Genomic DNA, 15,533 nt, shown 5'->3' with positions numbered 1-15,533 from the left:
CATCAGCTAATCTTGCTGCTTGTTTTGACAGAACACACATGCTGAAAATGTCATTGTAAATGCGACAGACTTCCTAAGTCACATGCTTGCAGCAAGGCAATTTCCCCATTGTAATCCACAATATTTGTGTTCTATAACCTTGTCAAAATGTTAGATAAATCTAGATTGTACTAATGTTTGCAGTATTTGTACTAATCTTAGCAGGTTAGTTTAGGTGTAATGTGAGAGAGGGGGTAAATCCCCTTTTTAATAGATATGATACAATTATATTTAGTGATATTTTGGTCTTCACTCCAGTTAGTAGTAAATAATCTGATATGACGGTGTAGAATTTTTTCAGACCTTTGAACAATCACAATCTCCTTAGACAAGACTACTTTATAGACAGCAACAACTCAAAGGTTTAAAAATTTGGTGTGTCTAGAATTACAATACCATATACTGTATTTCATACCTCATTGGCAAATGACAATTAGCTGTTTCATTAATGTAATTTGTCTCCCTACAAAGCTTTGTGTGACCCTACCTTTAGTATATCCCTATCTGCATATGCCCTTGACACTTTAATGTTCTTGGCTAATGTCATATTATTAATTTAACTATAGAAACTAAGAAGTTTTATGATAACATTATACTTTCCTACCATTTGTGTTCTTGTATAGATGTATTGTAACAAAGGCTATGCTAATATTGTGTGATGAATAAGTTGATCAGCAGCCAACAGCCATCCTGGAAAGTTGGGGTTGTCTTTGATTATATTGTACAACAAGTAAAATTAGTTGACTTATATCTCTGAATAGAAAACTGTGCGTACTGAATTAGTGCCCATCAAAATGGAGAGATATGGAGTCATACCTGATTAAATGTTGCAATTAAAACTAGGTACACACTACAGGTTTTTCAAGCAATTAAAGCGCCAATCACACGATAAACAACTGTTAGGTAGTTTACTTTCCCACGATCATGTTTTATTGTACCAAAGCACATCGTATTGACAGTGATTTTTTAGTCAGTTTATCAAATCAAAATCAAACATCGATGGAACAATATCGGGCAAATATGGAAGTGTGTAGACACTCACAACCAGCAGTATAGATAGATCTCCACAGAGTGTACATAGTCACGCTCTTTTCAGCAGGTATTAGAGATGAAGAGCACAGATCTGAAGGTAAATCATTTAGGTGTAATTATTTTGACCATAACTTTATACATTTGATCTTTAACTTAGTTGCTTTTAATTCCAACTCTGTAACGAGGGCCACTAATGATGCTTTGTCCATCTAAATGCCTCTAGCTGCCCTCTCATCTCTTGAGATTATTGTTTATGTTTGTGTAAATCTGTAAAAGGAAAACAACTTCTAAAAGAATAGAAATTATAATATCAATAACAATAACTAGTGAAGTGAAGGAAACCTTGAGGATAATTGTGAAGCAGTTTTGCTAACTCTGGCCCTTGTTTGTGATGTACCCTCTATGGGGTAGGGTACGTGTCCCCGACTCTGAGTTGAGCGACAAGGACTTACCTGACTTGATAAGGTAAAAGGTGGCAATGATGATAGGATGGGAACAGCGAAGCTTTGAAAAGAGGACATTGCAGAACAACGATCAATACAGAAGCCGGCACACAGAACGTGATGTGACTTTCTTGGACTGTACTAATATTAGGGTGTTTAATGAGTAATGCAGGGAGTTTGAAAATGTACCAAGTAGTATGGTTGCTGTAAAATGTTTTACATTGTGTGGTTCCCTGCATTACTCATTAAACCCCCCTAATAATAGTAGAGTCCGAGAAAGTCACATGGCTTTCTGTGTGCCGGCTTCTGTATTGATCGCGATTCTGCAAAGTCCTCTTTTCAAAGCTTCGCTGTTCCCATCCTATCGACATTGGCACCTTCTACCTTATCAAGTCGGGTAAGTCCTTGTCGGTGTAGTGGTAGTCGCGTTAGTGACTACCACCGCCTCAATGTGCAGTGCCGAAAGCTTCTGCTTGACAGGCAGGCGCGAGTTTATCCACTATGAGAAAATTAAGATACATGCCTACTTTTGGCTCTCTGGAGATGTCTCTGCAAACTGGAATTGAGATTATATGTGCGACGTGGAGGAAACATCAAAAGAGGTGCACTGTGCAAAAGTGTACATGTCACATCTAAAGTCCAACCTTCTACCACGTGAGAACTATTCCATTCACTAAAGCTTTTTTTTTTTTTTTATTATATTGGGCAAAGTGCTCCTAGAACCACAGTTCTCTTTCGAAAGCATCCCATTAATATAGTATATCCTAGATATTGTAAGGGACACGATTTCTGCCAGTTGAGAGCTTGGTGCAGAATGGAAAGGGTTCCATACAGCAAGGAAAGCTGCTCAAAACCCCTGCATCTAATTTTCATAGTTTGCTCTGCAAATTTTTATTTCTTCACTGCTCTGAAAAACTAGATGCACCCCACACTTCCCATTGGCAGGTGCATACCTCCTACTTAAATGCTGCTGGTTGGAGGCTAATTTGTAGCTTTAAAAAAGAGAATGGACATCAGGACTGTCACGTGTACATTTTAGTGTTGTTCATATATTGATATCTGTGCACATGAAAATGCGCTTCCCATCTGCATAGTACAACATGCATCCATTAAAAGCATAGGCTGGCGCATGGTGTTCACTACCACCGAGAGCATGTAAAAATCAGTTATCATCATCATCATCAGCAGCTATTTATATTGCTGAGGGAAAAAGTTCTGTGGTCACCGATTAAACATAGGACTCCCCTGAACATGCAATCTCTACCCATTTAAAGCTCATTTAGTTTTTCATACGGCATGCAGGTGCAGAGAGACGTGGTCTCCTGTGCTTAGCCTGGATTCAGCAAAGAACGTCGTCCTACACAGCAGCTACCAAGAGAAGCAGCTAAAGTTTGCATCCCGGCAGCGGCCATAATCTTGGCATGTGCTTCACATCACAAAATAGCATTTTCACAATGGATTGCAGTTTTACAGCTATGTAAAATCTCCATTGCATGAATAAACCTAATTTTAATTGGTGTTCCATTATAAAGAGATCAAATTCTTATGCAACAAATGGCATACTGGCCAAAGTGCTATTATTTAAATGTAACATGGTGTCCTGGGTAGTTTAAACGGAATATTATGCATATTTAATACTGTACAGAGATTTTAATTTGGAACACTATCTGTAGTACTGTCATATTTATATGTTTTTTTTCTTTCTAAACCAGTGTGCTCATGTTTTCATTGTTTAAGCTTCATTCTCTATTAAATAAAATATAATAACATAATCTGTAATGAGGTGCTGAAAATGAATGCAGATTGTGAGGGCCTCTAGCATGGGATGTGAAAATGATCATGTCATTCCGCAGAAAGTCATGTAGGCACAGGTCTGTAAAGCCTGTGAACCGAATAACACGTGCCGCTATGATATCTGAGTCATGTGTAGTGTAATCTATCTGTCATTATTATTATTATCATTGTTTAGTTCTATAGCGCCACCTTATTACACAGCATTGTACAGAGAATATTTGTCATTCACAGCAATCCCTGCCCCATTAGAGCCTCCAGTCTAAATTGACTAATACAGAAGCACGCACACACAGAGGCTCCATTTTTAGTCAGTATTCCTATCTATCTATCCTCACAACTAAAGCTGTAGGACACCCAAGAAATTATGTTAGCCACAATTTGCGAAGCGCTTCCATTATCACCTCTCACCAACCACCTACAATTTCTGCGGGAACAGTAGGCGGCAGAGCACAGCAATAGAAAATGAAAAAGGATCCTTAAAAGTTAAAATATAGTTTGTTTTTTTTTGTTGACTGAAAAGTATTTTTTGAAAAGTAGAAAAAAAAATAGAATTTTGGGGTTCTGTATTGGACCGATCCACAACAAGTTTTGTGCGGCAAAGCTGAAATTGAGGCGAAGCGTAATTTCCGATAAAATGTCAGATATTGTGATTTTTGGATCCATATCTTCTATACATAGCCCCCCTCCCTGTTCTGATCTGCCATTTTAGAAGTGATAGCATGTGGGTAGGACGTTGTCTCCAATTTTGTGCTTAGAATATTGGATGGAGAGGTTTGAGCAGAGTGAAAGAGGCAATTTATATTGCAATAGCTGTGATTTTACTGCAGTTTATTTTGAGATCAGTTTTCTAGAATTGCATGTTGATAAATAGGAAGTGAAGGAGTGAAGAGTAGACAAGCAGTGGCAACTGGTTGTTGTAATAGTATAGACATCTAAACTATTTACTGGAGGAAAAGCAGGGTCCTATATGACTCTGAGCAGCACACTGTGTAAATGGTGGTAATGGGGTAACCCAGGGTTTCCCAAACCCAGTCCTCAGGTCTCCCCAACAGTGCAGGTTTTCCATATCTCCTTGCTGGAGCACAGGTGTATTCATTACTGACTGATACATTGTAACAGATCCACAGGTGGTCTTAATTATGTCACATGTGATCTGGAAAACCTGCACTGTTGGGGAGCCCTGAGGACTGGGTTTGGGAAACCCTGGGGTAACCTAAGAGGGAAGTTGAGAAATAATATAAGCTTACCTAAAGAGGTGAGATTTCAGAGAACACGAATGTTTCAAGCAAGAGCTTCTTGTGCAAAGAATGGAATTCCACAAAGTGAGTGTGGATGAAAAAAGTCCTGTAACTGTGAATGGGAGCATGTAATGGGCGTGGATGAGAGACAAAGATCTCGTGCAGAACAGAGGTGTCAAGGTGATAGCTATTTTGAGACAAGTGAGGAGATGTATGTAGGTGCAGTTTTGTTGTATGTTAGTAGCAGTATTTTATATTGAATTTGGTATAAAACAGACAGCCAATGTAGAGCCACTGTGTTCAAAATAGATTGTAAGGGTGGTAGTCTGATTCAGGAAAGACCAGTAAGGAGGGAGTTGATGAGTGCATGAGTTAAACTTTTTGTAGTGTCTTGTGGGAGGTATGTCTGTATTCTGGAAATGTTTTTTAGATGTATGCAACATGATTTAAATATAGAGTTGATAGGGGGAACAAAGGAGAGTTATGAGTCTTGGACCTAGGCAGTGAGCTTGCGGATGGGATTTCTGGTCATGTTTTCAACAGAAATAGAAAGGTCAGGTAGGTAAACTTCTGTTTTTGGGTTGGAATATTATGAACTCCGTTTTTGAAAGATTGATTTTGAGTTGGCAAGACGACATCCAATATGAAATGGCAGAAAGTTAATCGATAACACGGGAAATCACAGATGGCGAGAGATCTGAAGAGGATTGATAAATTTGTGAATCATCCACATAGAGATGATACTAAAATCCAAAGGAGTTTATCAGTTTTCCAAAAGAAGTGGTATAGATCGAGAATAGCAGAGGACCTAGGCCTGAGCCTTGTGGTAAGCCAATCCATAAGGAAAGCAGAGGTGGATCCAGAAAAATGAATGAACATTGAAAGAGTGATTAGATAAGTAAGATGAGAACCAGGATAGGACAGTGTCTTGAAGACCTAGGGATTGTATCATTTGTATAAGAGTGTGGTCAACAGTGTCAAATGCAGTAGAGAGATCCAGGAGAATTACAAGAGAGTAATGGCCTTTAGTTTTAATAGTGATCAAATCATTGACAACCCTAGTCTATGCAGTCTTTGTGAAGTGTTGCTAACACAATCCCGACTAAAGAGAATGCAATAAGTTGTTTGCAGAAAGAAAGCGTGTGAAGCAAGTGCAGGCAATTTTCCCTATAAGCTTGGAGGGACATGGGAGCAGAGACGGTAATTTGAGAGGGAGTTTGGGTCAGAATTTTGTTTTTTTCAGAATAGGCATAATCACTGCATGCTTAAATAATGAAGGAAAGTTATCAGTAGAGAGAGACAGAGAGAGATTACAGATTTTAGTTAGAGGTGGAATTAGCAGAGGAGACAGGGATCTACCGATTTGTGAGGGAATAGAATCAAGAGGACAGGAGGTAGAGTAGGAAGATAAAAAGGAAGTAGATACCTCATCTTCATTTGTGGGATCAAATGAAGAGAGGGTGTCAGAGGGTGATGTAAAAGGAGCTGAGCTGATTGCTAGCCGAGGAAGAGGATACTATTTCTATTGTGATCTTATCAATCTGGTCCTTGAAGTAGGAAGTAAGATCCTAGGCACTGATAGTACTTGGATGGTTTGGGGTGGGAGGGTTGAGAAGAGATTTAAATGTGTTAAAGAGAATCTTAAATCTATTGCCACTTTAAATTTACCATGCAAAGTTGCCGGATATTGGCGATTTGCAAAGTATAATGATTCAGCAGAGATGGTTGGTGGCATATCCATGACTAGATCAATCTACAAATGTAGACTTTTGTGAAATCAAGTAAAAAATAGTAGGGAATTTTTATAGCCATGTATTAATCTCTTGAATAATGTAACATATCCCGCACAGTGTTCCTGCAGCTTATATATATAATATTGCTTTTACTTAAAGAGTAAGAGCTATAAAGTTTGGATGAACAGTTAGGTACCATATAGTACTATGAGCTCACTGTTTGGGGGAGGATGGCAGCTGAGTAAGAAGTGGTTGTCCCAACCTGGACGACCCATTTATTTATTGGCCAGTCAAATAGGCCCTTGGTGTCATTTGAGTTTGACAAATGTGTAATCCACATAGTGAAAATAATGTGTTTGTCCCTGGAGGAGTTAAAATATTTAATATAATAAAAGCTAGGAGGCATTTAACATAGAAAACCCTACCTAACTGTGTTGGTTTGATAGCTCATTAGATTGTTATGTGATTTTCACATTTTGTTTCGTATATTTAAATTCTATGTTCATTGTCTCCATCCTGCCCACATAATTTGACGTACTCCATATGGTATTCCTAGCTTTCTATGGTGGGCATTTTAAATACCAATCCATCTGAAAATACACAGAAAAATGTGAAGTATCTAAAAGATAAAACTAAATGGGCTAGGGTGGAGTTTTATTTCTTTATCTATGGCCCGGTAATGGTGTGATGTACTGATCGTCAGGCTGGTCTCTTCCCTGGGACCAGGCACTCCACTGGATTCGGAATTTAACAGTTCTTCTCCCCCTAAGTGTCTACAACTACCCATGCTGATGTTATGGCACATGCGGGGGCACACACCACTGACCCGATGTCTCACATGAACAGAGAGCAATACAAACTCTAATAGTTTCTATTATTCGTGCTGCAGAAGGAAAACTCTTCAGAAGACTTGTGTAACTAGTGAGGTACACGAGCCACTGCTAATCTTGTCACTTTCTAATGCTCTGCTTCTTATTTAACAAGTACCTATGGGTCTTAACTAAATAAACCAAGTTGTAGCTCTATGCTGATGTTATATGAGGTGTCCCCTGATATACAGAAAAGAACAGCATGGATGGATTGTAAGTGTGGGTGAAACGGTGCACTTAAAGTAATGCGACTTTGTCCAGACTTCAGGGGCAGTTGGAAGATATGCCCCTCTTCACATCGCTCTGTTCGTGAATAAAGGAGACCATGTGGTACAGACTACAAGCCAGGTCATGTGCCGTACATGTCGGCTGCTGTTCAGTCTTTGGGGTATATTTACTAAACTGCGGGATTGAAATAGTGGGAAAACTGGAGATGTTGCCTATAGCAACCAGAATCTCGTTATTTATTTAGTACATTCTACAAAATGACAGCTACAATCTGATTGGTTGCTATAGACACCATCTCCACTTTTTCAAACATGCAGTTTAGTAAATATAGCCCTTATTCTCCGTTTCATGGCCTTCTGAGTTTGACCAGCAGCCGCATCTTTCAATAAGACCCGGGGCCATGGGTTAAACTTGACATGGCATAAAGCAGAGAATAAGATCAGGAGCCAATGCGGAATAAATCTGAGAAAAGGACCAACAACACACAAAGGAGGAAGGAGTTGGGGGCGGCAGGTGCAGGCACGGAGGGCTACATCAAACAGGATATTGTTTTTGTAGTTACTTTCTTAGTTTTCAGTACAACTGAAACACATGCATTTGAGGGTGGTATTTCACCATTTACCATGCCAGTATTTAAATTTGAAAACAACATGAACTGAACATCAACCCTTGGTGATTTAAAATGAATTACAGAGTATTTATTATCTTTTCTCACAAGAAAGTATGTCAAATTATAATGTCTCATTTTGTCTTGTTACTTCCATACTCTTAAAATCTTGCCCCTAGGGCAGAATGACTTGGTAGTTTTTCTAAACGGCAAAAGCAAGGGGAAAGTGGTGAGATAACTAGTGCATGTATCAGTATGATCCAGTTTCCGCTCACAACATCCTGGATGAATTATCAGCATGAGACTAGTTGCCAGTCAGTGTCTTCCTACAAGTGCGTGACTAAACCGCATACTGTTTGCTGATTGCAGATAATAAGTTAATAAACAAATTGCTTTTGAAGTTTCCCCTGCATATCTTACACAATGTGTTATGAAAACAGTTCATTGTTCAAAGCACATGTGAAGAATACACAGTATGATTAACACTATATGCACCTATATTATTGCACAGTAATAAAGATTAAGAACAAGTGCCCTAGATTACATCAGTACACAAGATTCTCTTTGTTAGTTGAAATACAGACCTTAAAAGCACAGGTTTATTTGATAACAATAACAGCTATGGCATTGATGAATATATATATATATATATATATATATAAAAAGTATTTCTCACTGAAAAGGCCAATTTGACCTTGGTGACAATTCAGCAGCAGCCTTCATAACTGTAGTCTAAAAATATCTAGTTATTGAAGGAACTTAGGGAGGGGGTGCAGAGGCTATGGGGGTGGGAGCCAGCAATACTGATCCATCTGCTGTCGAGGCCTCTGTTCTGCAATTCTGAGCAGGTACGAGGACCAGTGCATGTGCAGTGATGTCCAGTTTGGAAATTCAGTCCAGGAATGGTGCTTCATGGCCCTTCATAAAATTACCATTCCTACAGTTTAGTGTCTATTGTAGGCCGCTCCTACTGCATGACTCACATCACCATCTGCCTTCCTCCAAAATGACAGATTATGTTCCAAACCCCTTGTTATACATAAACCCTGTTCAGAATTACTTTCAAACTTCATCCTCCTTAATTCATGCTTTCGGCTATAAACGTCCGTCCTCCACTCCTCTCATTGACCTACACCATGCTCTAAAGCAGGCCTGTCCAACCTGCGGCCTTCCAGATGTTGTGAAACTACATGTCCCAGCATGCCCTTTCAGCTATCAACTGGTTGTCTACTGGCAAAGCATGCTGGGGCTTGTAGTTTCACAACACCTGGAGGGCCGCAGGTTGGACAGGCCTGCTCTAAAGGTACATACTGCAGATATCTGTCCTCTCTCTCCCTGCTTTCATAACTCTGAACTACACCTTACATATCATTCTCCTTCATACTCCCAGGTTCCTTATCTAATTTTCCTTCAGCACTCCACTCTCCCCCCATTTCCTGTGAGCTCTCCTCTATCTAGAATACAGCGGTTTTAAGACCATTTGATGACATGACTGTCATGTGACCACATGGGTGGTAATCATAATTCCTATGCGAATCACACTGACACAAAGAATACTGACACTAAAATGCCTACATTTAAAACACTGACCAGTAGGAAATATCTAACATTGGAATCACTGACATGCAAGAAATCCTGACAGCCTAAATACCTACTTGCAAGAAATCCTGACACACATAAAATACGGACAGTGAGATTGCCAGCATTAAGCCGGCTATATACTGTTAAAAATAGAAGTAAAAAAAAAGCATGGGGTCCCTCCCAATAGACACTATTAACCCTAGTGCTGCCAGCCTACTGCTGGTTTCCGTTAAATTAGGGGAAAAAGAAGAAAAGAACATTATTTCCATGGTCTTTTGGATACAAAAGGTAGTTTCTGTGACCAAAGAAAAGAAGATGTTTTTCATACTACACCCAACCAGATTCAGGAAATAAATCAATATAAAGATGCTTTACAATGTATAAAAAGGTGGCTGAGATACACTCAGACACAAAAAGCTGTTCACCTCAATTAGTGTGAATGTGCCTAGATTTGCACAATGGTGTGTAGCAGTGCAAAATGGCCACATTTGTGGAAGAGTTGGGTAGATTAAAGGTTTTCTCGCTAGAAAATGGAAGACATGCACTGGTGCAGTGTAGAAACAAGATTTCATTTTCCAGAGCATGATTATTGTAGTAAACAGGGATGAAGAGGACGCATCTTCTGCTACGTTTCTTGCCATGCACGATCACTTTCCTTTATTGGTGCAATGTCTTATTTTTCTTATCTTTCCAAGGCCTCACTCTGGCTATAGTGCCACGGAATGTGATTCTTCTGTAGGACATAATACAAAGATGGTACACTGGACTTTGAACGTTCCACCTCAATGAAACATTGTTTATGCTTTTTACTTATGTCATTTTTCAATGTTTAATATACTATTTGTCCATGTGCATATCTTTCTTTAGCTATTGTCATGATAACTAATGAGACAAACCTTATGTTTGCTGATTATAGAGCTGATGGTGCCATATAGTATATTTGTAGTGTAGTATGTTTAGACACTGTAAGGGAAATCTGAAGGCCACACTAGCATTGCCAAGGGTTTTGTTTTTCTTCTTATTTTACCAGCCTGTTATTCATTTGTTAATACTACAGTTTGGTATGCATTTGTAACCACTGCATTCTGTGACATAAACTTGCATTATATTCATTAGGTCATTATCTGAGAATTGCACATATGTACAGTGTTTTGTAACGTTATGCATTAAACAATGTAAAGTTTTTGACATGATAATTCTGTGTGTGCTATTTTTTTGCATCAGGTTGTGAACTGTGTCCCCTGTTCTGGAGGTCAGAATAGACATTTGACACTAGGTTTGCCTAGTGTCCAGATTTTTAGAAGGGGGTTTCCAAATGCTTGATCAGGAAAGTTGTAAGTCGCAGCAGATCACATGATCGAACGTTATGCTATTTACATACTACATACATACAGACCTATTTCCCCCAACCAACCCTGACATTACATTAATAGCATTTTCATTTAATAAATAGAACCATTACACCAAAATATACATTAAATATTTAAAAAGCAAAATCTACTTCCGTCACAGTTTGTTATACATCCCCACCAAGATGATAGTGATTATAGTGACCGTGGTGTAATTTGTTTTTTATATACAGCCCTGCACAAAACATCTGGTTGTTTTCATTTCAATATTATTATTCTGCTAATTATCTGTAATATTGTTGTTGATTTAGTTAGATGCTTTTTTAATTTGATTGTTAATTTTTTTGTCTCTAAGTTATGATTTTAAGGGTAGTTTATAGTGGGTTTTGCTTGTTTTTTGTTGTAGTTGTAATTAAAAAAAATCAATTAAAACATTGGATTTAAAAACAATAAACCAATTTCTCTTTCAAACAGTCTTAACATTAAATAATCAGTATTCACATTTAATAGAGTTTTTCTCCCGAAACTCAAGCCCGCATTCAATCAATAGTCCCCAAATCACCCCACCTTAAACTTATATGTATCACCATGTATACACTGTTAAACTAAATAGCCCCACCAATAAATTATTAGCTCCCACCCTCTCCCTACTATTAGATTAGTAGCCCACTCCCCTGTACACTTACCATCTTTGATCCACCATGTTGTCAGCTGGAGAGAGACGTCTGCCACATACGGGAGGGGGGGGGGGGGTTGCTACAAAAAAAAACTGATCAAGATGATCCGTGGCGGCATGCAGTAAGGTAGGCCAACCTTATTAAAACAAAACAAAAAAAGGAATAAGGGTATTTCAGGGCAACTGGTAAACCCCTAAGAGTGCACCTGCTACTCTGGGTATACAGAGGTTGTGATGTACCCAATAGACAGTAAATACCAAAAAGTACACAATGAATGCATTTGAAAATACAGTGCTGTAGAAGATAGGGAAATTGCAAGATTACCACATGTATAAAATAATCCAATATGTGTGGTTGTAAAATATTTCAGATCAATGCTTTCCTGGAGGTTTGCCTGCTTACAATAAGCAACCTCTAAAGCAATGAATAACCTGTTCTCCCATGGTTATTCATAAAATAGACAAATCCAGGATAATACTGAAAACTTAATGATAGACTTATGATTATATTTACATTGCATATTGTTCAAAAATGTACCACAAGTACATTACAGGGTAAGTAAACCTGTGGCTCGCTAACAGTTGTAGAACTATAACTTCCATCACAACCTGTCAGCGACTGGCTGGCAAGACATGTTGGGACACTTAATCATCCATAATTGTGGGACTAACTCTGGTATGTTGAGTGCAGGAACTGGCCCTTCACAAATGAGAGTTGTAAATAAAACATAAACCGATGTACCTTGCTTATTAGGAAGAAAACTAAATGATGCAATCATGGAATAACTGTATTCGGATGTATATACTTTTCATTTTAACATATGCATGTGGAGAGGCAACCTATGTACCTCCAGCTAATTCTAGAGCCTTGCAGCCAATCTAAGGGTAATCAAGTAAAAAGGAATACTTTGTTTTCATTATTAAGTATTAATACCAATGTGGAAATAGTAACCAAACTAAAGGCTGATAAGTTTTGAAGACAGTCATAAATAGACATGAGGATAGTGAGAAAAAAGTAAGAAACATACAGAGGACAGTCCTATGAGAAAGAAAGAAAATTGATTTATTTCATCAACATCATCATCAAAATTTATTTATATAGCACCAGCAGATTCCGTAGCACTTTACAATTGGGAACAAACATTCATAAGACAATACTGGGTAATACATACAGACAGAGAGGTAAGAGAACCCTGCTCGCAAGCTTACAATCTATAGGACAATGGGAGTTTGGTATTTCTGTTTCTTTTAAATATTGTCTCCTTGTGTTTCAGTCATTGTACTATATTTCTGTAAATTAGTTAAGTAACTTGTCTTTCAGTGTCAGTTAGCAGTTTCTCAATTAATCAGTCTTCTATTAGCAGTATGTAAGGTAGTCAGTCAATTATCAGTCAGTTAGTCTGATCAGTGGATTGGATAGTCAGTGGCCGGTCAATCTGACCAGATATTCAAAGGGGAGACAAAGTAATAAGAAGAAAAGAAAGAGAGGGAATGTAAGAGAGAGAATAGTATATGACAACAGCAGCATGAGTCTTCAGGACTACGAGACCCATCCACCACCGCTGATCCAAAGAGCAGCCTTGGACCCATGACAGCCAGGTTCCAGTACTGTCTAGCTTGAGCTAGAGGATGCCTTAGTTTGCACGCGCATAAATACTGGCTTCGGCAAATGTTCCATAGGATTGCTGTCTATTTGGCCCAACTCCAAACGTATAGAGCTGAACCCAAACTACTACCAAACTGATTGATACTTGGAACCAATTAGGGATCCAACACTAAAGATGGAATGCTGAGAGTAGCTTAAACTGGAGTTGAACACTTAAATGGCAATAAGTCTTTAGGATAGAACATTTAGAAGATCATTTTAATAGAATCCAAGAATATAAAAAACAGTTATTGTATTTAAGTTATTATATAATTATTAAAAGTCATTAATAACTTGGAACCCCTCAATAAGTGTGCGCCTGCTCTGGGTCCAGGAACATACAACTCATGCTGTCTTTGCCCTGTTCCTTTATTTTGGTTGGCAATATGGGTGGTTTGTTTCAAATAAAGGAACCAGAAAAACACAGAGATCCTGATGCAGAGTTGAACTTACACCAGTTTGTATTGCATAAAATGCTTTGAAGTTTGCACTTTGCATACCCACAAAGAAAATGGACGCATATGTGTTAGTGCATGCTTGCGCCTCTTTACAACTGGAGAGGTGGAAGGAGGGAATGAATGGGTGTGCTCAGCAGGCCTAGTACAGTAAGGGTGTGCTCATGCACATGGGCTCATACGAACTTGCAGAAACACTCATGTATGCCTGTTAGGAGACGTATCTTTCGCACCTATTATAGCGCTGATGGTGATGAATTAGCGTAAACCAGGCATATATGCTGCTGATGTGAAGCTGGACGCATCTCAAGATGTACATAGGTTTACCTGCACTTCCTTCACATGCAGCAATCTACGCCACAGGTTTTCATCCAAAGTAAACCAAAGTATACTACAACAATGAACAACAAGTTGGTGTAAGTAGCACTTATGAACACTGACAACTCTTATAAAGATACCAATTGTGAATAAGTGAGGTTCTCAATTAATACAACATAAATTAAGCAATGTGAATATAATAAAGTCTGAAGTGATGTCCAATAAATTGAAGTGCAAAAGTTCTTTAAAGTACTGTTATATCTTCACTTAATATAGAAATAGTTTGTGCCTCTTTTTTCCAGTGTGACATGTAAAAAAAACCCCAAACAAACAATAAAAGACATAGTGCAAACTGTATATATTGATATTTCAAATATAGCAAATACTTAAATTGCAGTGATCATCCTATATTCCTTTCTATCACTTAAAACACATGGTCCTTTTAAATTTCATCCACAATGGTAGTTATTCTAATATAATGGAATTGTAAGCAAGATTTGCTCCACTTATTATGAGCAGTAAAATCTCTCTCTACTTTAGATAACCTTTCTTCCGTCTCCTCAGAGGTAATCTATGTGTAAATCATTTACTTATAGTGATTATTCTTTCATTTAATAATTCCGAATTGATCCAAATACTTTTTTTCTTTATCATATAGAAAAAAACAGTTTAAGAGCTTTAATTAAAAATAAACGATTATTATTTATTACCAGAAGACAACTGGATAAAAGCATTAAAAAAAAAAAGGCTCACCATCCAATTTCACATACAGCTGTACACTTACCCTTGCTCGACGAGACACAGACATGTAAGGAAAGACGTTTCCTGCAGTCTGATTGTGAGGATAAGCTGGCAGCTTATCCTCACAATCCTGCGGCTCTCACGGAGTGTCTTCTGCTGGATATCGGATTTCCCACGGTCACTTTGTTTAATTTATGTTTTAATTGAGAATCTCACTTTCACACTTGGGGGTAAATGTATGAAGCTCCGGGTTCTTCAACACCCGCGAGTTCGGCGTCTTCAGCGCTTAAATTTAAAGAGGCGCTGCCTTGTAAAGGTAAGTTTCCCTTTACAAGGCAGCGCCGCTTTAAATTTAAGCGCTGAAGACGCCGAACTCGCGGGTGTTAAAGAACCCGGAGCTTCATACATTTACCCCTTGGTATCTATAGAAGCGTTGTCATTCTTCAAAAGCGCTACATACACCAATTTGTTGTTCGCTGTTGTAGCATCTCAAGATGTGTATGGCTCTGCATATGGGCGAAAATACCCAATTTTTGTTTATGCTTCATGGGTTAGTTTGTTAAAGTCATGGGTTAGCTGAGGGCTGCAACAGGAAATTTACTATTTGACAAATGGGTGACCTTTGTTTCCCACAGAGCACAGATGGACCTTTAGGAGTCCACTCTCTGCAGAGTGCCTTCTGCATGGTTAAACAAAGCAAATATGACAGAAAATATAGATGCTGATGACGAAAATGATAGAAGGAACCATATCTCTGCTTATTTGGACAAAGTTATTCGAAAACA

The sequence above is a fragment of the Mixophyes fleayi genome, chromosome 3 (assembly GCF_038048845.1).
Source record: "Mixophyes fleayi isolate aMixFle1 chromosome 3, aMixFle1.hap1, whole genome shotgun sequence".
NCBI classification, from domain to species: Eukaryota; Metazoa; Chordata; class Amphibia; order Anura; family Limnodynastidae; genus Mixophyes; species Mixophyes fleayi.
The sequence above is the reverse complement of the archived record's forward strand: the minus strand, read 5'-3'. Positions refer to the sequence as shown.